The sequence below is a fragment of the Apis laboriosa genome, unplaced genomic scaffold, assembly GCF_014066325.1.
Source record: "Apis laboriosa isolate Shangri-la unplaced genomic scaffold, ASM1406632v1 scaffold30_cov140, whole genome shotgun sequence".
Classification (NCBI taxonomy): Eukaryota; Metazoa; Arthropoda; class Insecta; order Hymenoptera; family Apidae; genus Apis; species Apis laboriosa.
The window spans coordinates 1,834,450-1,860,550 of NW_025222776.1; the positions used below are offsets into that span (position 1 = coordinate 1,834,450).

The 26,101-nt window shown below is 23.9% G+C and overlaps 1 protein-coding gene across 3 annotated transcripts in view; it reads left to right on the top strand.

The window, feature by feature from the left end:
* The first annotated feature begins 17,726 nt into the window (after positions 1-17,726).
* The window catches only part of LOC122714500 (ets DNA-binding protein pokkuri), a 45,191-nt gene continuing 36,816 nt past the window's right edge, over positions 17,727-26,101 (top strand). For 2 of the 3 annotated variants that reach the window (XR_006346645.1, XM_043935869.1), the window contains exon 1: positions 17,745-18,494. The gene's annotated coding sequence lies outside the window, so the exon portion shown is untranslated. Of the gene's footprint in view, positions 18,495-26,101 lie in introns of all 3 variants that reach the window. The other variant, XM_043935870.1, reaches the window with a different exon arrangement.

Genomic DNA, 26,101 nt, shown 5'->3' on the forward strand with positions numbered 1-26,101 from the left:
TTAATAAATTTGGTACATAGTGGCGAAAATAGAAAAGTTCTTAACTTATACACTTTGCACAGAAAAGTAAGAATTTCTATACTTTGAATGTACAAATATATTGTATAAATATATTTATTATATAAAAAATATATAAAAATGAAATATTTTATTATATATTGAATTATTATTATTCTATATCATTAAAATTATTATTAAAATGATTTAGAGATAAGATGTTACATAAATATACTGTTCATAAACATTGTTCTATTTATAATAGTATTAGAAAAACCGAATTTTAAAGGAAAATTAAGAAGTCCATTATTTTTACATATAATTCAAAATTTTTTTAAAAGTAGATTTGAAAAATGGATCATTAAATGTGATATCTTCAAAAAGAAAATTATGTTTTGATGTTATGATTAAAATTTAAAAATTTTTATGTATTAATAAAAATTTTTGTTAAGATCAAAAATAATGAATTTCTTTTTTTAAATATTATCTAATAGTAATAATATTTAAATTATACAAATATGTAAAATAAATTAACAAATAAAAAAAATAAAAAAAAATATTAGATATCTTTATTAGATATCTTTCTATAATATAATCCCAGAAATTTCTATGTAATGTTATAAATATTTTAATCAATAGAAATTATAATTATATTCTAAGATATATATATTAAAATTAAATATAATTCTTCTATATATATTTGTTGATTTAATATATACATTTTCAAAAACGTTTTATAAATATAATATGATATTGCTAATAATTAATAATATTTATTATAAAAATATTATTGTTATATTAACATTATTGTTATTATTGTATTTTTATTATTTTAACAAATTTAAGTACTAAAGAATAAACAATGTATATGTATAACATTATTAAAAAACTTAAACCAAGTAATTTATATATTGTTATATTGTTATGTATCTATGTCAAAAAATATTTTAGAGTAGTAAACAATTTATTATATAATTTTTAAAAAAACTCTTTTAATGTAAAAGAAATTGTAGATAATGTTAATAGTTAGTGTTAAAAATATAGTTTAATAATAATTAATAATAGATAAAAAAAATTTTATGTTATAAATATTTTTATTTTTTTCAAAATCCATAAAATTATATACAATTTACAATTAAAGCAGAAAAAAAATATTAAAATATAAATAAAACAAAACATATAGAAATTTATAATTATAATATTAAAAAAACAATTTCATAATAAATAAGCTTATGTCTAAAATTAAAAAATGTATATCTCTGAAAAATTTTAAAGATTTTGATAGACTTTGAGAATATTATTGAGATTTAATTAGATAATTATTATATTATAATATATACAAATAAATAAATAAATAATAAAAAAAACAGAAAAAAAGAAAGACTATAATTAATAAATTGAACATTCTATATATAATTATATATAGTTTCTTTTTTTTTCTTTATTATCATATGTATATACATATGTATATTATTATGTATATATATAACTTAATAATAATTATATAATATATAATAAAATCATTGCACAAATCTATTATACATAAAATCTGTCATATGATTCCGTAATTAAATTCTGTAATTATATTCTATCGAAAATAATTAATATTTAGATTAATTATTTTTGATAATGATGCTATCATCATTATTACAAATATTATAATTGCAGGCAATTATATTGATAGTTGCGAAAAGAATGATCGTCGATGATCGATATCCGATATTCGATACTCAATGTTGCGTATATGAACAATACAGGGTGATTCTTTTACTCAAAGCCAGTGACTGTCGAGTAATAATTCCGATATGTATATGTAGATACATAGGAGAAAGTGGAATAAAACGAAACTGATAAAATATTAATGTTTTTCTTAAATAAAAAATGTAAATGGAAATATATAATATAAATAATCACTGAAGCATTTTATGATTGATCTTATGAAAATATTTTCTTGTGTATCACGAAAAATTTGAAGTATGGAAATTTTGATATATGACGTAATAAACTATTTAGTTTTTTGATATTAAGAAAGCATTACAATAAGTAAAATATTGCATTCTATAGTTTTTATACTGTATTTTGCTCGTTTAATACCAATTTTTTATCTTAAATTGAAATGTAAACATTATATTTTTTCTAAAATATTGCATATATAGGATAAAATGAATCATTTATATGTAGGGAAAAATGGAAATATTTGTTTTTTCTTCAAATTATTAAAATTGAACAATGAAATGAATAGTAATTCTATTCATATTTCGTTTTTTGTTATGCTATTTATATTTATAATTATTTTATAGATTAATAGTAAATGTATTTTAATAAAAATAATATTTTAGTACTTTCAGAAAATATTATTAAAAATTTTATAAAATAAATTTTATTAAATAAATATTATATTCTTTTATAAATATTTTTTTAACATTATATTTTATTTTCTCATAATCAAAAATCCAGTTAAAATTTCTATTTTTTTTTGTTAACAATTCAATATTAAGCATCTCATTTTATCTTGTTTTTCTTTACAAGATGTTTCCAGATATAATTCAACTGAGAAAGTAATGATATCTAAGATAAAAATAAATTGAAAATATAAAGTAAAATTTATTCACATAAAGTTCCGTTTTTGTGAAATTCAAGTTCACAAAAACCTATTATATTTTATAAATTAAAATAGAAAAATCGTTAAATTTAATTATTTACTATTCTTTAAAATTATATTAAATTGAATGAACGAATTAGATTGTATCTAATTACGCATTAATGTATTGTATAAAAAATTTTTCTTCTATATTATATCTATATATTTTTCACATTTTCAAAAATCATGACTTTTTTCAATTATATAAATTTTTTAATTATCATAATTTCGAAAATATTCCATATGAATATCGATCTTCACTGTGATAAAAACAATAATCTATAGAATACAATAGTATACGTGTCTATGTATGTAAAACAAAAATGAAACAAAAATAAGCGATCAGTAGCAGTGGCTTTTGAATGATGGGGTGAGAAAATCAATCTGTATGTACTTACATACTTATATCGTTCGGCCCAATTGCGATAGATTTCTTGAGTGGAGAGGGTCCTAGCGTGTCCTGGAGCAGTTTACCCACCATGACATCACCTATCACGCTCGCTCGAGCATGCTGCAACACTCTGCTGCCTACCTGCTTACCTTTTTCAATCTTTTCCTTCCCCTTCTCTTTTTTTTATCCTTCTCTTTTCCTCGTTCCAATTCTTCTTCCAATTTCAATTTCTCTTTCCTTTTTAATTTAAATAATGTTACGTTGAAAAAAGAAAAATAAAAAGAAAATAACAAAACTAATAATATTTTTATATTATCTTAATTTATCCTTAATTTCTTTGAGTTGGTACATAAATTTTATGTTAGAAGTATTTTATATTTCTTATATTTTTAAACCATTTTTGGAGACTAATTGCGTAAAATATGCGCAAACCTGTTCGATTTTCTATTAACATTATATTTTCTCATTCTCCTCCCTCCCTCATCTCCTTCCATCGTCGCGAGCACTCTCTCGGTGATTTTCACTTGGCGAGACGACGTAAGCCGCACATAAGGTGAAGGTATCGATTGCGCAACATCGATATTATGCAACTCGTAGCGGTTTCCTGCTGTTATCTAATTACCAGAGTAGAGGAACTGCTCGACGAGAGGAGGTGACCATTCTGATGAATCTAATTCGAAAAGTTTCGTTTCTTCACGCAATAGAGATCTTAATATTAATGTTCCTATAAACAAGCTGTAAATTTGAAATTGATGAAATTTATCGAATATTTGATATAGGAATGGCGACAGGAAAAATCTTTTGCCGATCGATTTACGAGTTATTTTGTTTGGATTAGGTCATCGAGCTTTTCCAACCGCAATATATATATGCATTGTATCGCACTGATATATCGGTACGCGCCTACATAGCCACGTGCTCGAAACACCTTCAAGAGAGAAAACAGCCGATAATTCTTAGTACGAGACTGTCACTCTACGCGCTCTCGTTTTTTCTTTCTTCTTTGGAATTTCTTCGGTTTTTAATAAGTTATACATGTTTATTAAATCCATTGTACAATAATTTATCTAATTATAATTACATTAGTGAATCGACATTTTAGAATTTTAGAATATTTTATATTATATTATATATCAAATATAGGAAATATAGGAAAAAAAGTAATTTAAAAATTGGAAAAGGATTATTTGAAAATAATATTTTATTTAATCTATTTTATTTTTCCATGAAATATTAATTCTATATTTGAACTCTATTTTTCGTTTAATATTGAATTAATGCAATTGCAATATAATAAATTAGAAAAGACAAATAAATAAATTTACTAATTTATTTATAAGTGCACAACAATAAAACAATTTACAAACAATATTTTTATATATAATATATTTATTTATTATAATATATTATAATATATTATATTATATATTATATTATATATTTATAATATTAATAATAATAAGAATAAAATTAATAATATATATAAATAATATTATATATTATATATTATATAATATATAAAATCAATAATGGAGCAGTAAGATTAATCATATAAATAGTAAATAGACTTTTTTATTTGTTAATTCTTAAGATTTATTTAAAAGAAGAATTTAAAAAAAAAAAGATTTTAAAATGAAAATATACTTATAATAGAAATATACACTATATTTTATTTTTTACTTTATTTTTACTATTATCTATTATCTATTTTATTTTTCTCATTAAAACATTAAAAAATGAAAAAGAAGCTATGATTAAGAAAAATAATAATTAGAGAAATAACAATGATTAAAAGAATAAAAATATGAAAAAAAAACATCTATCTATAAATGAAATCGATAACAATCCAGTATTTCTCACTTTTATAATGTTTAAGATAAGCATTTACATCTGTTCGTACGTCTATTTTTCTCCGCTTAAAATACTTATGACATTCGAGAAGAGTCATTCGTAGAAAGAAAATCGGATGGAAATCGTGATGACGTGGTAACTGATGAGGAGAAGCACGTTGGCGGTGATGATCGTCCAGGAAGTAGGTGCGTCGAACGTAGTTCCTACTTTCGAGGCCGAGACGGTTGTAATAGCAATCGGCATTGTCGTGGTTATTGTATCGTCGCGTTTAAGACAGAGACAACAGAGATAAGAGAGATAGATGAAGGAAGACAGAAAGAGAGCAAAGTTGTTCGTAATCTGTGGGATAGGACGAAGAAGCAGCGAGGCATGTCCGAAGGAAAGGAAGCTCCACGGACCTCAGTTCCGCTCGTTCTCCTCTTCCTCCATCTCTCGCTGGTTCCCAACCTTTCTGAGGTTTCTTCTTTGGAAATTTAGCTGTATATATATCACTCTTATCCTCCGTTTTAAAAGGATTATTTTTTATTTTGTCTAATGTAAACGTATTAAAATGTTTTAAGAAGTATGATATTTTTCAAAAAGATTCATATATATTGAATTTCAATCGTATATTTGGTAAATTTTAGTGAAGATAAAGTAAATTTACATAACTATATAATTAAAAGAATTTTAATAACTATGTGAATATTATCTATATTTATTAAAAATACATTTGTAATTTTAATATTACTTATTATTATTTAATCGTTTATAAAGTATTTAATTAATATTATTTTAATATTATTATTTTATCATGATATGATTTTTTTTTATTGTCTTGTGTTTACAAGCTGGATTAATCTTATCATTTGTTTTGTAAAAAAGAGATTTTAGAAAAATTCTTAGAATGATGTAAAAAAATTAATTTACTAGGTAAATATTACTTATATTTAAAAATATAAAGTATTTGTAAGATATTTTACTTATTATTTATTTAATTATTTGTAAAATATTATTTTAACTTTCAATGATTTTTCCTTTTTTTTCTTGTGTTTACAAATTAAATTAATCTTATCTTATATTTTACAAGAAAAAAAATCTTAGAAAAATTTAGAAACAAATTGCTTGTATTTTTTTTATATAATATATATCATTTTATTATGTAATATTAATAATTCATAAATTGATTTTACTATTTTAAATAAAATTATTCTAATAAATAAAAAAAAAATTTTTTACATTATTTCATAATTATAACATTTTAGATAAATCTGAAATAAATAAGAGAAAATTATTTTTTCTCTTATATAGTACATCGATTACATTGACTATTTTATAATTAAATTTATTTATTATATATATATAAATAGTATTTAAATCGTAGAAAAATATAACAATTATTTATTATATGCACAAATCGATTTTATTTTATATCTTTTGTCAAATATTTTCCAACTGAAATAAAATGATTATTATTATTATTTTTGTTTTACATATTTATAAAATTTATTTTATTGCAAAACGATGATATTCCACATTATATGATAAGTCAATAAAATTTGTGCCTCTTACACGTTAATTTGGTGTGCCATCGTATTTATATCGATTCTTGCAAGAACATGTTACGGAGGAACTCGAATTCCTAACGTCTATCCTTGTGTCTAGAAACGCGTCTATGCGAGGTCGATTCTATTTTCGCTCGGGTATCCGTCAGTTCGACCTCTTCCTCTGATTCCGAGGAAATCCTATGCCCGACTTTCTTCCTCGCTTACTCGTATGATATTTCGGCTGATTGCCAACAAACTCCGTAACAAATTTCAAATTTCTACCTCGAATAAAAGAATCTTCGATCCTGCTTTATCTTCATCTTATCTATTATTTACTATCAAACAATATTCTCAAGAGAATAAAGAAAATTTTATTGATCGAAAATAGAATTTAAAAAATATCTGACAAATGAACGAATTTTTGAGCGATTAAAAGAAAGCAATGAAAATAATACATTAATACTTCGAGATGAGGGAAAAACACAAGTTTGAAACGAGTTCTGAGTTAAAAGTACCGGTTGGAACGGTACGGTATTACGTATTATCTATAAGTTGGATATCTCTGTATGCATAGCTTTTCACGTGGCTTGGGAACACACAACGAGCCCGTTAGAGACACGCAACCAATACCGATGTGTTGATTTACACTACCAACTTTTGCACGACTCGATACTCTTTGATAGTTTACAGTTTAGGCTAAAATCATTACGTTACATCCGCGATCACGTATCATGGAATTGTGGCGGTGTCACGTATGCATCAGAGAAACACGGTATAACTTAAGATCCTAGAATCTCTTACACAATAATCTAATAATATTAAGTATTATTATTAAGTAAATATAATTGATAAATTACAACTTATAGCTTACAAATTATAAATTATAGTTTATTTTTTAGAATTTTCTATTTTTCACATCAAATATATAAAATAATGAAATAATAAAATTTGTTTAATTAATATTTCTAAAATCTCATTCAATTTATTATCAAGATTTTCTTTCCCGTATAAAAAATTATTATTACTCATAATAGTTATAAATTACGGTTTATAATATTTCATTAATGATATCACTTTTGTAATTGATGCAAAGTGACCCAGATGTTATTCGCGTATTATTTGAAAATCAATATGTATACGGAATAATCATATGTACCTACTAGTAAAACTGTATGCATTAGTGGATAATGATGGTTCCATGGTTGTCCATTTGGGCGGTTGTGCGATGTAAGAGTCGAAAGGCTAAGGCGCATACGTAATACGTATCTAGAAGCGTGGGAGCCATGCTCGAACGGCTTCCTCTCACGGCACTGCCACGCTTTATCTTGCGTTTATAAATAAGCCAACATCTCTCTTTCTTTCTCATGCGCGCGCACCTTCTTTCCTATTTACTCTTTCTATCTGTCCTTCTTTTTGTCCATCTATTTCTTTCTGTCTGTCTGTCTGTCTCTGTCTCTGTCTCTGTCTCTCTCTCATTGTCTATCGCTGCTTCGTTCCATTCTCTATCTCTTTTCGTCCAGTTTTCTGTCTTTCACAGCTCGAACAACTCGAACGGGCGAGTTGACTAGAAGGAGGTGTGCTCTTCAGTTCCGGCTTCCAGCCACCCGAGTCTATTAATACTCGATTCTAGTCTCTAGTTGCTTCCCCCACTTCTCATCTTTTACACCCTTCCATCTCTCACCGCTTCACTACTCTATCATGATTCTTTGTCTCAACCTGTTCGCCCATATTGATGAATGTAAGTACCAGTCCAAGTCTGTTATCTACGCAACCGAAATCTTACGAAAATAAGTATGAGTACAGGGATAAAGAGTTTCTCGGGAATACGAAGAATTGTACAACTTTCGAACAAGTTTATCTTTCAATTTTCTTTATCGAATTGATTAACGATGCTTAATCCGTTCGGACACGAGAAACACGGTAATGAAACACTTCCGATCAGACAAAGATACTTAACGTTTTATGAGATAACCTCCTATCTGATCTGAATCATTAAACTACTCTAACAATAAGTACTTTGTACATGTATAGTTGTAAAAAATTATATCATAATAGTTAATTACGATTAAAATCTTACGCTTAATTTTGAACATTATTTATAAAAAAATATTATTTATTATATTTTCTTACTATTATTTCTTACTATTATATTTTCTAAAATTTGAAAAAAAATCTATTAAATAATAATTAGAAGAAAAATATTGAAAAATATACAAAACAGTAGAAAATATTTTTTTTTCATAATATATTATATTTCAAATTATTATATTTAAATTACAAAAAAATATTGTAATTTAAGAAATTAACATACGAATATTTATTACGCGTTTATTTCTGTTATTTTATAAATTTTCTTTCACATATACATAATTATAAATATTTTTCTTTTATATTTAATAATAAATATTTTCAAAAGATTTATATTTTTTTTCTAATATTTTAATCATAATTAATCACGAATATTTTTTACATTTTAACTTTGTTTTTGTAAAATTATATTATGCAATATTAAATTGATTATCTTTTTAAAATCTGAATTTGTACTTACAATATGATATATTTTTATCATTTGGAATATTATTTTGAAATATTTTTTAATTAATCTAGTAATTAATTAATCTAATCAATGAATAAAATAATGATGATAATGAAAATTAAATAAATTTGAAACTATTATGTGTCATTTTTAATTCAGTCAATGTGCTTCTTAATTTTGATAATCTGATAATTAAATAAATGATTTATAAAGTTCAAACTTTTATTTATATAATTTTTTATTATAAGATATTATGATGAATCATTATTATCAGAATTATAATATTCAAAATAAAAATATAATATTCAAAATGGCAATTTTGTATAACTTATAAATTATATATTGTATTAAGAATATTCTCTGTCGAGATTATATCTGAATAATGATATCTTGTTTCTATGTTGTTTCTAATTATCTAAGACAATTTAGAAAATAGGTAAAATTTATTTATTTCATTTTGCGATTAGAAATAATTATCAATTGATAATTATATCAATAGATAATTAAAAGATTTTCCATGAATCGGTCAATCATCGGTCAACGTGAACGATTATTTGGTATTTCCTTATGCAAATAACGTGAAATGGATATAAAATAATTTGTTTTCAAGAATGATTATCTTTTTGATCATTGTTTGCATTTTATATTGACTGCGAATAATTAATTAATTAAAATAGTTAAAAAATTAAATTTAGACGTTAATTAAGATGTTAATTTATAATTTTGATGTAAACTTTTGACACTTGAATATGGAGGAAATAATGTAAATAGATACTATTAATTATTACAATTTCATCAAATTATCAATTAATACATGAAAGTAACGAATTTATGATGAAAAGATAAATAACAATTTGTCAGGAAATGCGATAACTTTTATGATAAAAAAAAAAATATAAAATCTGGCATATTTAAAATTATATGTGTTTGAAATATTATTTCAAATAATTTATTTAAATAATTATTTCGAATAATTATAAATTAATAATTTCATTTTATAAATAAAATTATATAAGTATTTAAATAAAAATAAAATAAAATAGTCCAGCAAAGAAGAAATAAATTTTTTTTATTTCAATAAAAATTTTCGATAAGTTTCAAGCGACATGATAATCTATCAATTGGAGGAATGCGTTTTTGTCACACATGGTGGAAGTGCGTGATGTTCGCACGATTATCGGCAAGACACGGAATCCGTGTCGACGCAAAGCGGAATCCGCGTGGCCGAGGAATGCACTCAATTATGCAGGACACTCGAATCACGAAGCGAAGATATTCTAGTCGCGTGTCCGCAACCAAATCGGTTTCGATCGATTGCGGCTATTGCGAGAATTATCACTCTCCCTCTGCTTCTTCAACCATTGAACTGACTGATGAAGAGTTGCTTGCAAATCAATTAATTTATAATATTCAATTAGAAAATTCCTCCATATTTGTAATGAAAAGTATAATTTAGAGAATTTTTAAATTAAGAGAGTTTTCGTTTGAAATGAAAAAATAATAGATGGAATTAAATTATTAGATTTATTTTAGATGTTTGTAAACAGATTTTAAAACTAAAATTATTGTTGTTGAGAAATAGATTATTTTCAAATGATATTTAATGTTTGATTATTTCAAATAGTAATAGAAAATTAGAGATAAGAAATATGTAATAAAACTTTTTGTATATTAAACAGTCTCAGATAGTAGTGTTTGAGATAAAAGATAAAATTATTTGCATAAAATTATTTCCTTGATTATGTTGGATATATTAATCAAAATAATATTTAAAACAATTATTTGATGAAAATAAAAAGTATTTCAATTATATATCTATATATTTTTCAATATAAATTTAAAATATTTAATTGAAATATATACTTATTTTTTTTTATTAAACATGTAATACAATATAATATTATTTTCATGAAATTCTGTCCAGCAATTGGGATTATATTTTAACATTTATATTTATCATGTCATAAAGTGAATGAAAGATTAATATTCACGTATATTTATTCTTTAATTGAAAAATTTGAAATGAAGAATTTTTCGAATATCTAAATCTTTTATATTCTTATTTCTATGTTTATTCTGTATTTTGTTTTTAAATTTATTTTTATTCCATCCATTAATGTAATTATTATTATGATAATAAAATAAAAATAATATTTCGTTTCAATAAAATTACTTCAATAATAATTTCCAATATTTTTTATTTAAAATATGTTCAGCGTTACATATATAATAAGAAATTAAAAATAGCAAAAATGCAAAATAAAAAATATAAGAAAGAATTATAAGAAAATATATTATTATATATATATATATATAACTTCCTTATATCAAAATGATGAAAAATGACAAAAGGACGTAGAAGATAGGAAGGATAACCGAGCAGAGAAAAGTTTAGCAATGCACGTTGATGTTGGCGCAATCGAGGAATTCCTCCTGTCAGTCGAAGGAAGGAAATTGCGTTGCCCAATTAGAAATCGCGGGAGACCGCAGAAAGAAAGGCTAAGAGAGAGCGAGCAAGCTACGAGAAAGATGGAATGAGCAAAGTAGAGGGAGAGTGAGAAAAAGAGAGGGAAAAAGGTTTCGAAACATCATACATACTAAGTTGCCACGTTTGTACGATTATCCAATTCGGTTTATCTTTTGCTTATTTAAATGCATACGCACGCGCGTGAACATTTTCTCAATTTCATTACCTATACCAACTCTTGTTTGAACAGCTGTATCTTTTATACGAAATTTCCATCGTCATCAATCGTCATTGATATCTAATGATAAAAATTAATCGCAATTGTTTCAGTATTTCATTTATCTCGAAATAATTATTAAATGCACACTTGTACGTACATATATATATATATATATATAGTAATAATCGAATTTATTGATTATAAGTATTAGAAATATTTGGATTAGTTATACAAAAAAAAATTTATATATATATAAATGTAGAATTAATATTTTTCTTAAAAATATCTATTGAATTAAGTCATGATATTTTCATCATTTCGGGGATAAAAGTACAAATTATTTATCATGTGAGATATGAGGAAACAATGATATTTGTATATCATTATCATATGTTATTAATATTCAATATTTAAGAATTTTCTTTGCATAGTTCTTTATATAAAATTATGTTATTTAATCTTAAATGAAAATGAAAATGATTTAAATCCATAAACTTATATTTATGTGTTAAAATAGTAAATGATAATGAAACTTTGTGATCAAATGATAAAATATAATATTTTATTTCATATATTTTAAAATTGTACTTTTTTATGTATATCTAAAAAAAATATATTATATATTCTTTATAAATATATATTCTTTAAAAGTGACTTGTGTTGATCGTGTTTGATAAAGAGAATAGATTGTATTTTTTAAAAATATAATTATTTTTCATGACTGAAAAAATTTTAATATTGTAAAATTAAAAAAAGAAACATCAAGTTTCGTTATCTGAACACATAAGTAAGAAATAATTCAAATTATCAATTCTATTTTAAATATTCTTATATAATTTTAATTTCAATTATTAAAAATAATCTTTCTAGATAATCTATATATAATATAATAATTTGAACAAACATTTAATAAAAGAAAAAAAATTATATAAAAATTAAAATAATTAATTTCCTAATCGAATTAATTATCAAAATTTGATTTTTTAAACATATGAAATGATATAAAATAAATATAAAAGTTTACAATTATTATTTCTTTTGTCTTATTAATAAAAGATATATTAATCATTTTTAAACTCATATAATTTTCTTTTTATTAAATGATCTTTTTTTTATTATACATTGCCAAAATTAAATATCATGAAAAAAGTGAGAAATATTTAATTTTTATCTCAATATTGTAATACTTAGATATCTTTTTCTAAAAGTAAAATTTAAAATTTTATATGCTTTGCTTTAAAAATTTTCAAATTCTGCATTTATTTTGTTTATTTAATATCTATATATATATTTATTATTGATTCGCACTTCAACTTTACATTTTTTTTAACTAAAAAATTATTAAAATTAAAAGTTAAATTATTGAAAATTTTAGATATTAGCATAAAAGTTAATGAAAAAAATGAATAATATTTCGAAATAATTAAATGAAATTTACAATTCTTTTTTTCTTTCGTTTCATTCAAACGTTCTTCTTTGTACTTTTAAGGAATTATTCTATCATCGTTTAATTCTCCATCATAATCCAGTATAAACGGTTGAAAACGCAAAGAAGAATAATTAAAGAAGAAGAAAAATAAAAGAAAAGATTAAAATTGAAAGAATAGCAAGAGATAACTACAATTACATAAATTTTACACCTTATGCGAATTCAACTAAATTTTATTATCAGATCTAATAATAATTCTGTTTTATATGAAACATAGTATATAATTAATAATAATAATAAATGAAGCAATTTTTTTATTAATGAAATATTGTTTTGAGAATATGAAATTAATTTTTAATATTTCAATATTTCATAATTTCGTTTTTTTAAATGCAATGATAGAGCAAAATTTTAAACTATAGAATATTCATTGTTTTAACGTTCTATTAACTTTTATAAAAAATATTTCCAGATGAAATTGTATAAACAGAACATAAAAAAAAAATAATAAAAATTTTAAGATTGATTTCATGCCTTTGGAAAAATTTCTATCGTTTAAAAAATAAAATGCCAATAAATTTGTATATAATTTATATTTCAAATAAACGGAAATATTCATTAAAATCAAATTTTTCGAAATAAATGAATTTCTTTATAAGTATGTGAATGTATTTTTCATTGTAAGTGTATTTTTCATTGTAAAAGGACAGAAAAAGTGAAGAAACTGGGAAAAAGATATTAGAAATGAGATAATGAATAATAATTAACAAATCGAAAAAAAAAATAAACAAGAGAATAGATAGCAAACACGTAGAAGAAAAGATGTGCGAAAAAGGTGAAGAATGGAAATAATTGACATAAACAAAGCATGAAACACGAACAAGGAAATAAGAGAGAGAAAAGGAGAGGAAAGAAGCGGCAGAAAAAGAAGAGAAGGGGCAGAGGAGGGGATCGACGTCATTTCAGTCGTCCTCCCGGATGTGCAACATCATTACACGGCATTCTTCGAGGCTGCAAGATCTCCCTTTCTTTCTTCCTTCGGTCGATGCGTTGACGTAACCGCGACAAAGCAAATTCCTTTTCCCAAGACATGAAACATATTCTGGTTCGATTTCGATTACTCTGAACGATAATTTTAATAACTAAGCGAATTTTCAAAATTATTGATTATTATTTGCACGTTATTCGACTTTTTACATTTGTAAATAAATTTTTTTTTAATTTTTGTTTATACAATTGATTGTTTATATACTCATCATGCAATTAATTTTACAAATTTTTGTTTGATAATATTTATTTTCAATAAATAAAGTTTATTTGTGAAAATAATTTTGGATGAAAAAAATTGGATTGAATTTAAAAAATTAAATAAAAATTAATTTAATTAAAGTAAAATTAGATTTAATTAATTAAAGAAAATTATAAAATATTAATTTATAATATTATAATATTATAATATATTTATAATTTATAATATTAAATAAAAGAAAATAATATTAATTAATAATATAATAAAAAATAAAAATTAAATAGCTAAATAGCTAAATTTATTTAAAAATTAATATATATCAATTTATTTTTTAAATATTGAATCTGGGAGAGAAAAGCAATTTTTTTTTAGTTTTTTTCTAATTAAAATAATAAAATTAATTTAATTTAAATCAATAATTCAAATCAACATTTAAATGCATTATTTTATAATATCTCTGCTTTCGAACTTCGACTTTACAAATCGAAATTTACCTCTATGAGTTAAACTTTTATCACCGATGCTTTTTACAATTCAAAGTACATATTTAATTATGTGTCAGTAACCGACCATTCGATACTTTCTCCTTCTTTTCAATTAAAATTGTCTTAGTTAAAAAATTGCTTTCAGTTAAAATTGCGAATGTCCGAAAACAAAAGACGACACTTATAGATTTCTCTTTCTTCGAGTACTCATCAATTGGAAAAATATTATTTCCCATACAAAGTCTTTATATGCCAAGTTTCGTTTATTAAATCTCTCTTACTGAAACTTACCTCCATAACTCGAAGATTTTAGTTCTTTCTTTGAAATTCGAATTATCGAGATTCTTTTGTATTTTAAATATTCAAACTACAAAACGAAATAACGTTGTATCAAAAATTAAAAAACCATTCTATAAATATAATATAAATATTATGTTAAATAATAATTAATTTTTATCTAATGTTATAAATTATTTATAAATATATTTATATATATATAGCTATAAATGATTCTTTTTAAATATACAGAGTTAAATACAGAGTTAAAGGCAATGTTATTGGTCCGGCCGGATTTTCCGGGGGTTGTCAGACAACAAAAAGGTTCCCAAGGAGGCGTAACATTAATCATGGGACAGGTATGTGCGAGGACTTGAGGTCGAAATCTCTTTTTTTTTCTGAAAGAACGATGATCCACAATGGAATCCTCCCTGCTTACGTTTACATCTGATCGATCGAAGAAAGAATCCTCCTGAAAAGTTATCGGCTCCTTTCTACCCACCTTGGGAATCTATTAGATCTTGGACTCGAATTCCAAGGAATCTTGTTCCAGAAGAACCATGGACACAACATTTTTCGAAAAAAAAGTTTCAATGCCCAAGCATCGGATTTGTCTCTTACACTCGTGTCAAAATTTTTTCTAAAATCTTTTTTTTAGCTGTTGACCACAAAAACAGCTGTTATATATATATATATACATACATTTTCCTTCTTCTTTTTTTAACCGATTTTCTTTATGGATTACTAATAAAATTATTACCACTTATATTTAAATAATAAATATAATTTAATGTAGAAAATGATTTCAAGTAATCAAACAATTGACAAATTATTTTCTCGCAATAAGTGAGATATGGAATTTTTAAATGTAATATGCGGAGTTGACTGATTTGATTGACAAATCATTTGACGTTTCCGTCTTCTCTTTCTCTCTTCTTTCTGTAAGATCCTTTCGAAAAGAAAAAAGAAGATTGAAGAAAAAGATTGAGCATAAGAATCGATGGTACTCATAAGCCAGCCAAGATATAACAGGTAAAACAGGTTTGTGGGCGTCCAGAAACGTGGGCTACCTGCATCGTTTCTTGAAGGGGTCCTTCTTCAAACTCCTGCCTGCCGATTCTTGCGGAAGAAAACGGAAGAAAGGGGAGAAACGCAGCATCTATGCACCTGTTCGTTAAGTAATAACGATTAACGTCTCTAAACTGCCGGTCCGTGATTTTATCTTTAAAGAAATAGTGACGTACCGAGAAATCTTAACTTTTCGTTGAAATCATCCTCAAAACCGCATCATAAATAATTTTGAAGAAATAAATGATTCATAAAAAAGATGTTTGAATTGTTGAAAAAAATGTATGAATTTTTTGTTAATAAAGATTTCGTTTTTTTAAGTCCTTTTAACTGATATAAATTTAAATTTCATAATTTAAATTTGATTAAATTTAAATTTAATTAATAAATTTCATGAAACTTAAATTTAATTAAATTCAATTTAGTTCAATTTTATTAATGATTTAAATTCAATTAATTAATTTTAATACAATTATATTAATTTTAATATAATTTTTAATAATATAAATTTACTTAAATATAATTCATATAACATACTAAATTTAATATAATATAAGCGAATATATCTAAACGAATGTATAAATAATAATTCTTACAAAGATCAGAAAATAAGAATTCGGTTAACAATCGAAAAAAAAAAGAGAGATTATATTTTTAGAGGTCGTTGAAATATCGACTTCTTATCTCTTATCAGTTTATCACAATTATTTGACATGATTACTCTTCGTTAGATTCGGTAATCTTTGTCAGACCAATGATGCCTCTCTGATTATGAAACTTCTTTGACTATGAAAATTCTTTCGGTTAAAACTAAATCAAATTTTGTTAACCTAATTAATCTTTTTAATTTAATTGATTCAATCATTTTTTTTTAAATTGATAAATTCTTGCATTTTAACAAAATATTGATACAAATTTAAAAAGATATTAACCAATTATTGTCAATTTTATTATATTATTTATAAATTTGTATTCTATCTATCTTTAAATTAAAAATTATATAAATTTTAAACACTAATGTTAGCACGTTTATTTTATGATTAATAATTTTTATATTGTACAAAAATTAATATGAAAAAAAAATTAAATTTAGATTATATTATTTTTTAATACACACACACACACACATTATATATATATATAAGAAAATATTTATAAAAATATCTGAATAGAATATAGAATTTAAATCGATATAAATTTAATTTACTTTGAATAAAAGATGAAAATTAAAAAAAAGAATAAATCGCCATTGATCTAAAAAAATGATTCGACCTCGGGCAGACATTTGAGCTCGCAAAAAGGCAGGTCCGCGTCAACAGTCAGGATCGCGATTACGAGGAAGCTACGAGGAAGTCGGTAATGCCCCCTCCAATGTCCCATGGTATTTCCCACTCGATTACAACGCTTCGATTATTTCCGTTCGCGCCGTATAACCGGCTATCCATCTATCCTTGTTCAACTGAAAGGGTCGCGCGTTCCGGTGGTCCATTTGTCTCCGTTCGTCGAACGCATTATACGGCACGGCAAGCCGCGCGCATGCGCGTTGACGCAAGTATCTCTTAGCGTGTGAGAGAGAAGTGGGGGGAATGGCGGCAAGCTTCCAGTGGAGATCGCGACTCGCGGCTCAGTCGCTCGCTAGCTACGAGATTGAATTGATTAATTTTATCGTGTGTACATCACTTTCAGACACTCGCGAGACGAATCAAATCGTGTCCAAGGTGAAAAGAGACTCGTTTTGTATTTCGCATCCTTCTTGAATTTGTCTAACTGCTTCCTTGTAAACCTCCGATAACCTTAAAAAGACTCGATGAGTAAGAGACGAACAAGAGTGTGAGAGGGAGGGAGAGTGATTCGAGTGTGCCGACTGTGATACACTTAGCCGCGTAGATAGCTGCTCTGTGATATACGCGTACACACATGGATATTTCGATACCTCTGGACTTTTCTCGTATGGACACGAAAAGCTGTTAATAGAGATATTCGAGCTTTTAATATTGTTAATTGCGGATCCTACTTATGTGCAAAGATAAATGGAAAATTCATCGAAGATATTGGATATGGATATATAAATAAATACGTACAAGATAGTACAAACTTCTTGTACGTAAAAAGAAGACGGCGATAAGAGGGACACAGAGAGGGACAGAGAGAGATAGAGAAGAGTAGCGGAAGAAAAGATACACGTGCGCGTGGTCGGTGTCTCGAGGATACCTGTGGATGCCAGGCTGGAGTTGCGACGTATTAGGATGCGGATTTCTGTCCGATGACCGCCGAGGAGATTCATTTCGATTCACTAACCGATCTCCAGCATTGATATTACGCCGCATCAGACGATTTATCAGCTAAGCTACAACTGAGGTAATAATGTTATTCTATTTTATATATATATTTTTTTTTGATCTTAATTTTTACTAAGCTAAACATCATTTTTTAGATAATTATGCGAAAAATTTATTTTATTATTTCGTGATATTTTTTGATACATATAATTATTTTTTCTTTAATCAACACAAATTTAATCCATTTATTTTTGTATTTTCTATTTTAATGATATTAAAATTAAAAATGATAAAAAAAATTAATATAATGTTTGCAAAATGATTCTGTAGAATTTATTATATAGATTCTAAAGAATGATTTAAAATTTACTTGAAAATTGTAATTTTCTTAAGTTTAAGATAAATTTTGTACAATTTTTCTTGAAATTATATGTTTTTTAAAAATGTATGTTTATAATCAACATTAATGTTATATGTATATATAACATATTTTATAACATTATATATATTAAAAAATTGAATAATTGTTTTGCCTTATCATACTAATTTCTTTTTATACTAATAATTGGTTATTTAACATTGCCAATTTAACATTGCTAAATAACATTTGTTAATGTTATAATTTATAATTATTCTTAATTGCATTATGAAAAAAATTGTATTTTTATTTTTAATTATTTTAGTATTCTTTATTTTTTATAACAAATTCAAGAAATTTTATAATATATATTTTCAATATTCTTTTTACAATGACATGTATTAATCTATAATATCTTATGATTTATTATATTTAAATTTCCTTTATGATATAAAATATAATAAATTATGAAATTATGGATTATTCTTATTAGCATGTTTTCTTATTTAAATTAATAATTTATTGCTTATGATGATTGCAAAATTATTCGTATTGACCTTATAATAGCTTAATATGTTAATTTTCACTTTCCGGAAGTAGTATTAAAATACATAGAAGACAATTTATCGCAAAACATCCGAGACAATTGTTTAATTTTTTCTCTTTCTGCTTATCAATGAGTTTCATTTAAATCCGAAATCAGCTTAATTAATAATTTTCAAGCGTCATTTAACTCATCGAAGAATGTCATCGAATTTATGATTTATTACTATGATAAGAAGCTTATCAGTGCAAGATATATCGATCGAAATTTTAGGTTTTGTAAATAAACTTTCTTTATCTTTCTTTTATTGGTAAAAGTAAAGTATGGTAAATTTCGTTATATTTATAATGAAAAATATTTTTGACATATGCAATTTGTTCTTTTCTCATTGCAATTATTTGTAATTTTATTAATTTAATCTAAATTACTATCATAAATTGAAAACAAAAAAAAGATTAGAAAAAAAAATAATCATTATATAGAATTATAAATAATAAAAGTTATAATAATTTTTTTATTCTTTTCAACTTAAAAAAAAGTTGAAATTAAAATTGGATAATTTTATATTATTTAAAATTAATTTATTTTTCTATATTTAAAACAAAATTATTATTTCTTATATTAATATTTGCTAATAGAAAATGTAAATTTTCCAATTTTACTAAATTTTTCAGAATAATTAAATATATTTTATAACATATATGTTAATAAATATATTATTAAATTTATTATAAATATTATGCGATTAAGTAATAAGTAATATAATTAAGAATTTGTAATAAAATCATACAAAATCATCGATGGCTAAAATAGAATTGAAAATAATGAAAGAAAAAAAAATTGACATAACCTTTTGTTTCCTGTACTTCAATTTCTAACTGTATGAAGGATTTATACACCTCTCCTTCTCCTGTTTTCTTTTCCTTCTACTCATGCCCGCGCACGCGCAATAGGATCGCGCGCACGCACACTACTGACGCAAGTATACAACACGATGTGACGGCTAAGCGGAGCGGCTGTTGCTTACGCTCCTTGATCGTTATTCAGGAAGTTGCACGTTATCATTTACATAACACGTGAGCTCGAACAAAATCATGCATAATTCCTTCCTCCTTAGCGCAGCCGCGTTACCGCTTCTCTCTTTATTTTCCTCTTTTCCCCGATTGAAAAAAAAGGAGAGGAATTTATTCGTGTCATCTTTCTCATTCGCCAAACCCGTATTTCTTTTAAATCTGCGCCAGACAAGCGTCTTCTTTATCTATAGTAGGTCTGTTGACTAAGATCCGGCCAGCGGTTTTTTGACATATTTACTTTATAAGTATTCACATGATCTTTGCGATCGAATTATAACGACTTATGTTAATATTTGAACACTAGAATATATAAAAAATTATTGTTATATTATATTTATTGTTATAATATTGTTATATTTATTTGTTATAATATTATTGAATTATTGATATAAAATTTATTATTTATTATATATCAAAATAAGAAGTTTTGCTCAATAAGCTATAATTTAAATAATATATAATTTAAATAATGGGGAAATTTGTAAAAATATTCATAATAATTTTGCTATAAAAATCATTGTATTCGGTTAATTTAATCGGTAGTACACATTGAAATTTATAAAGATAGATATAAAATGTATGTAACTTTCTTACTCTCTGAATATTTTTACGATGTTAGCTTTCGCTATTACTTAATTTATCGCTTATTCTACAAAAAATATATGCCTTAAATAAAATTTGTTTTTATTAATTATTAAAAATAAGTATTTTTTATATAATTTTTTATATAAAAATAGTTATATAAAAATATATAGAACAATGATTTCTTATGTATTATATTGTATTACACTATGGTGTAATAATCTCTTAAATATACTCGTACAGCAACATAATTATGCAATAGATTAAGAAAGAAAATAAACAAAAAAAGAAATGTATCAAATTTTATAATCTAATTTAAATATTTATATTCATATGTTTAATTGTTTCATATTTTCCATTAAATTGTATGCTATTATATTTATAAAATATTGCTATCTATCTAATGAATATTAATTATAAATTAATTTTTAATTATAAATTAAATTTTACTAGATTTTTCATCGTTATCATTAGATATTAATTCTCAATAATTGACTATTTAGAATTAAAATTGAAAAATTAATTTTCAAAGAGAATTTTTTTTTTAATTATGCTTTTAAACTTAATTTTTAACTTTCTTATTCTTGTTTTTATGATATTATTTATAATAGCTTTTCTTGTATCATAAATTTATTGATATTTTAAAATAAATATATAAAATAATATTTGCAATACAGTTAAATGTAAATTGAAAATATTTACAAACAATATTTCTTATATATATGTAAAAGAATATTCTGAAAAAAATTTTTTTGCAAATTATTTAATTTTATTTTAAAAAATGTATAAAATTAATAATTTTTAATAATTATCTTTAAAAATGTATAATTTATTCTATCAAATATAGATTTTAATTTGAATATTTCTATGCAATGCAATTTTTATTCATTCTTACAAGCAATATATAGTAGTAAATAAAAATTTTTCTTTTATATTTTGTTCCATTTTATTGATTAATTCGAGTCTATTCATAGTTATTGTCACACATTTTTAGCCTAACAAATTGAAATTCATCGAACCAATGAAAAAAAAAATTTAATTTTCGAAAAATTAATATGCTGATATATTATTTTTATCAGCGTACCAAGAGAAAAAGTATTATTCTCTAACTAGAGAATGTTCGGTTGAAAGGTTTTTACGTCCATTTTCTATCGCAGTGAAGAGAGCTGATAAGAGGTTAAAGGGGAGAAACGGCGTAGGAGGAAGAGGAAGTGGGCGGTGAGGGTGGTGGGAGGGTGAGAGAAGAAAGGCTTTCGAAACGTAATTCCGGCCGGAAGAGCTGGGAACCCGGAAGTGAGAAAGGAAGCACTACGCTAGTGGTAGGGTGGTAAGGGGGATGGAAAATTCTCCAGAGCCTCGAGGGAAGGCTCGATCGATCGTTAAGATCACGGACGAGGTGTCGACATCTAACCATCGGCAAATTTCTAGCAACTCCTTTCGTTATTCTTACCTGATTCAAGATAAATTATTCAAAGATTATTTTTCTATCTTTTTTTATCATTATATTAATTAATAATATTATAAATTCTGGAAATTTATATTTATATTTTAATATCTCATGAAAGTATTCGAGTACTTTGTTATAAATGAAAAAAAAAAACAATTGCTCCATATACAGAATGTTAATATATCTTTAGAAGATCGATTATTGAAGCGAAAACAAACGTAAAAATTGATATACAGAAATATTGATTGAGATTTATTTATTAAAATTATTTATAAGCAACTGAAGTTTGTATTAGATGAAGCAGGGGATAGATTTAGATAGCTCTGTTTTCGTCACTGTTTTACCTCTTTCTTATTCTATTTCTGTAAATTTCTTCATTTGATTTAACACAAACTTCAACTTGTTTCTAACTTAATAAATAAGTCTTAACTAATATTTTTCTATTCTATACAAAATTTTTATGTTTTTGATTTTTAAATTTAATTTTTAATCTTTTAGAAACTTTTCAAAGATATCACAAATATATTAACAACTATTATATACACAAAAACTTTTTTATTATCAAGATTTTTGATTAATTTTCTTGTGAAATAATGTTCGACTATCTTCGTAAGCATTTATATTTTAAATTTTTATTTGATTTTAATCTTTATGATGATAAAATCTTGAATTTAAATATATATATATTTAAGTTACATATACATATTTAAATTAAAAAATTTTTTTTTTAATTTCTCAATAGATTTAAATCACGAAATTACGAAATAGATATATTATAATTCTATGGTTAGAATATTCTTAAAATTAGTATATCTAATTGACTAAATTTAAATATTTGTGGAACTTTTTTTTGAATTAAATCCTTTGAAATACTTTGAAATACTTTCCTTTGAAATCCTTTGAAGAGTAAAAATTAAGTTATATTTAATATTTTTTCTTTATTTTAAATTATATCACAATTAAATACGTAGAAAGTACACATGGAAGGTATAAAAATGTATATAAGATAAAACAAAATACATAATAAATAACATAATAAATAATAATGTATTATTTTATATATATGAATATGTAAACAAATATAATTTCACTATATTATTTTAATAGTATAGAATAATAATGAAAAGATGAAATTCTTTAGTGGAAAAGAAAAATAAAATAATGAAATATTAATGCAATAATTTTGTATTTTAATTTATATTTATTTACATTCTTAAAAAGATATAATAGATTTTAAGTTTTATATTCTAAAATATTAGAATTATGTAATAAGTTAATTTATTGCAAAGAATAAAATGTAATTTCCTTGAATTATCAGTACCTATTTTTTATGATTTCATACGCATGATTTTAATTTGCATTTACTTTTATTATACACGCATAGAGATATCGTTGGATAAGAATTATACAAAAAATAATCATTATTGTTTCCAATGACTCAATGAAGGAAATGAATAAGAATTTTCCAAGAAGCAATAGAGGGGAAGATAGGAATATAAGATAGAGTAGAAATATAAGAAGACTTTGATTTGTATATAGCATTGAAATCTTCAACAATAATTATAAGTAAAGTAAAATTACAATGATCTTTCATAAAAGTCATTATCATTCATTAATTTTTTTTTGTTTTTATTACCACAGGAAATTTTTTTGTGTGCATATTTTAATAAAATTATTCTAATTTATTTTATAGTTTTCAAACAAAAATTTCATTGAATAATAATTATAGATAATTATCAATAATATAAATCATCATAGAATATTAATAACAATTTTATATTCCATTTTTGATTGTGATATAATGACAAGAAATAAAATGATAATTGCAGTTTATTTATGATAATGAATATTTATTAATAATAAAATGAATTTCATTCATTTGATTAGATAGAATAAAGAATTAACTAAAAAAAAGGCCTAAAAAACTAAAATTCGGAACTATAATTTGAATACTTTTCATATTTATTATGAGACTATATGATTTTTATGATATTTATTATGAGACTATATGATTTCAGAATGTATAATAAAATTTATATTAGATATGTTATATTATTAGTTACAAAAAAAACAAAATGATTTATGATTTTATATTTAAAACTTTTATGCTATACAAATTTCGTCAACACGCAGTTTTATAACTTAATTTTTCCCAAAAATTATAATATCTCGTATTATCATTCGAATTTCTAATTTCATTTTAATTTAAAAATATAAAAGATTTAGAAGTTTATAATATTTATATTTATACAACATATTTTATATAAAATTTTCGTAAAATATTCGTTAAAAAAAACAAAAAAAATAAAAAATATCTCGTATTTCTACTTTCTCTTTCACTTGAATGAATATAATAAAAGAATATTCTACGTTTTTCAAATCTTTTGTTGGATTTTCAAGATAAATATTTGAATAATACCAATGCAAATTTTTTATGAAGCATTTCCTTGTACAAATTTCAAATAATTTATAAATTATCTTTTTCAAATTAAAATTATATTTATAATAAGAATATCTTTCATACATATCATATTATAAATCCACAGTGCAATAAAATATAAAAAAAATTTTGCATTAACATAAGTATTCGATGCGAAAAAAAAATACATGGAATACATGAAATATATATTTTTGAAGAAAAAAATTAATCACATAATAAGAAATATTCCAGAATACGTATCCGCCTGATTCTCTTCTTCTTACACCGCAAGGAAGAGAACCGGTCTGTATCCGGACCGGAAGCGCGGACCTTGGACTTTTCTTTTTCGTTATCTTCGTCTCGTTCTTTCGTTCTTCTTTCGAAGAATTCGACGAGCGGTCAATTCGATCTTCTTCCCTCTACCAATCTTCTCTTCTCTTGTATCTCTTGCTTCCTTTTCCCTTTCTCTGTTTCTCGAGAACCAATGCTCTGGAGAAGTGTCCCTTCCTTCTCTCGTTCGTCCGGTTAATTCCAAGAGGGAGCAAAAGGAAGCAGACGGTCGCGATAGATGGCATCCGGTTCCCTTCTTTCGAGGAAAACTCGAGGAGGAAGTCGCGTTTAAAATACCTTCGTCGGTTCTTGTTCTATCGGCTCTTTCCTTTCTTCTCGATCCTTCATTATTATTTATTCTGTAATCTTAGTTTCAGAAAAAATGACCAAAATTTTCTTTTGATTGAAAATCTTTGACATGAAAAATTAACGCAAAAAATTTCGACATTAATCAGATCATTTATCTTCAGGAAGCAAAAGATATGATATATCAATGATGTATAGATGCATTATACTATGTTTTTTTTTCTTTTTTAAAATTATTTTTTTATGTATAATAAATAATAAGTAATAATTAATAGTTCTTTATTGAAAATGTAATAAATTATATTGAAAATTGAATGTATTAAAACGACGATATAGATCTATTTAAAAGAAATTAATATTTTTTTATTTATATTTTGCCCATTTCTAAAAAAATAACATTAAGTGTTGTTATGCAACCTGAAACACTTTTATATAGCAGAAGTAATTTGCAAGTTATTTTAAGTGGTCATGTTATGTGACTCATTTTGTAGATACTGAATACATATAGTATGCTTAATAGAAAATCAGAGAGTAAATCTGATTGCAAAAATTATTTGATTAATTTATATAATTCTTAGTTTTGTTAATAGAAAATGATATTATTTGTATCATATAAAAAAGTATCTT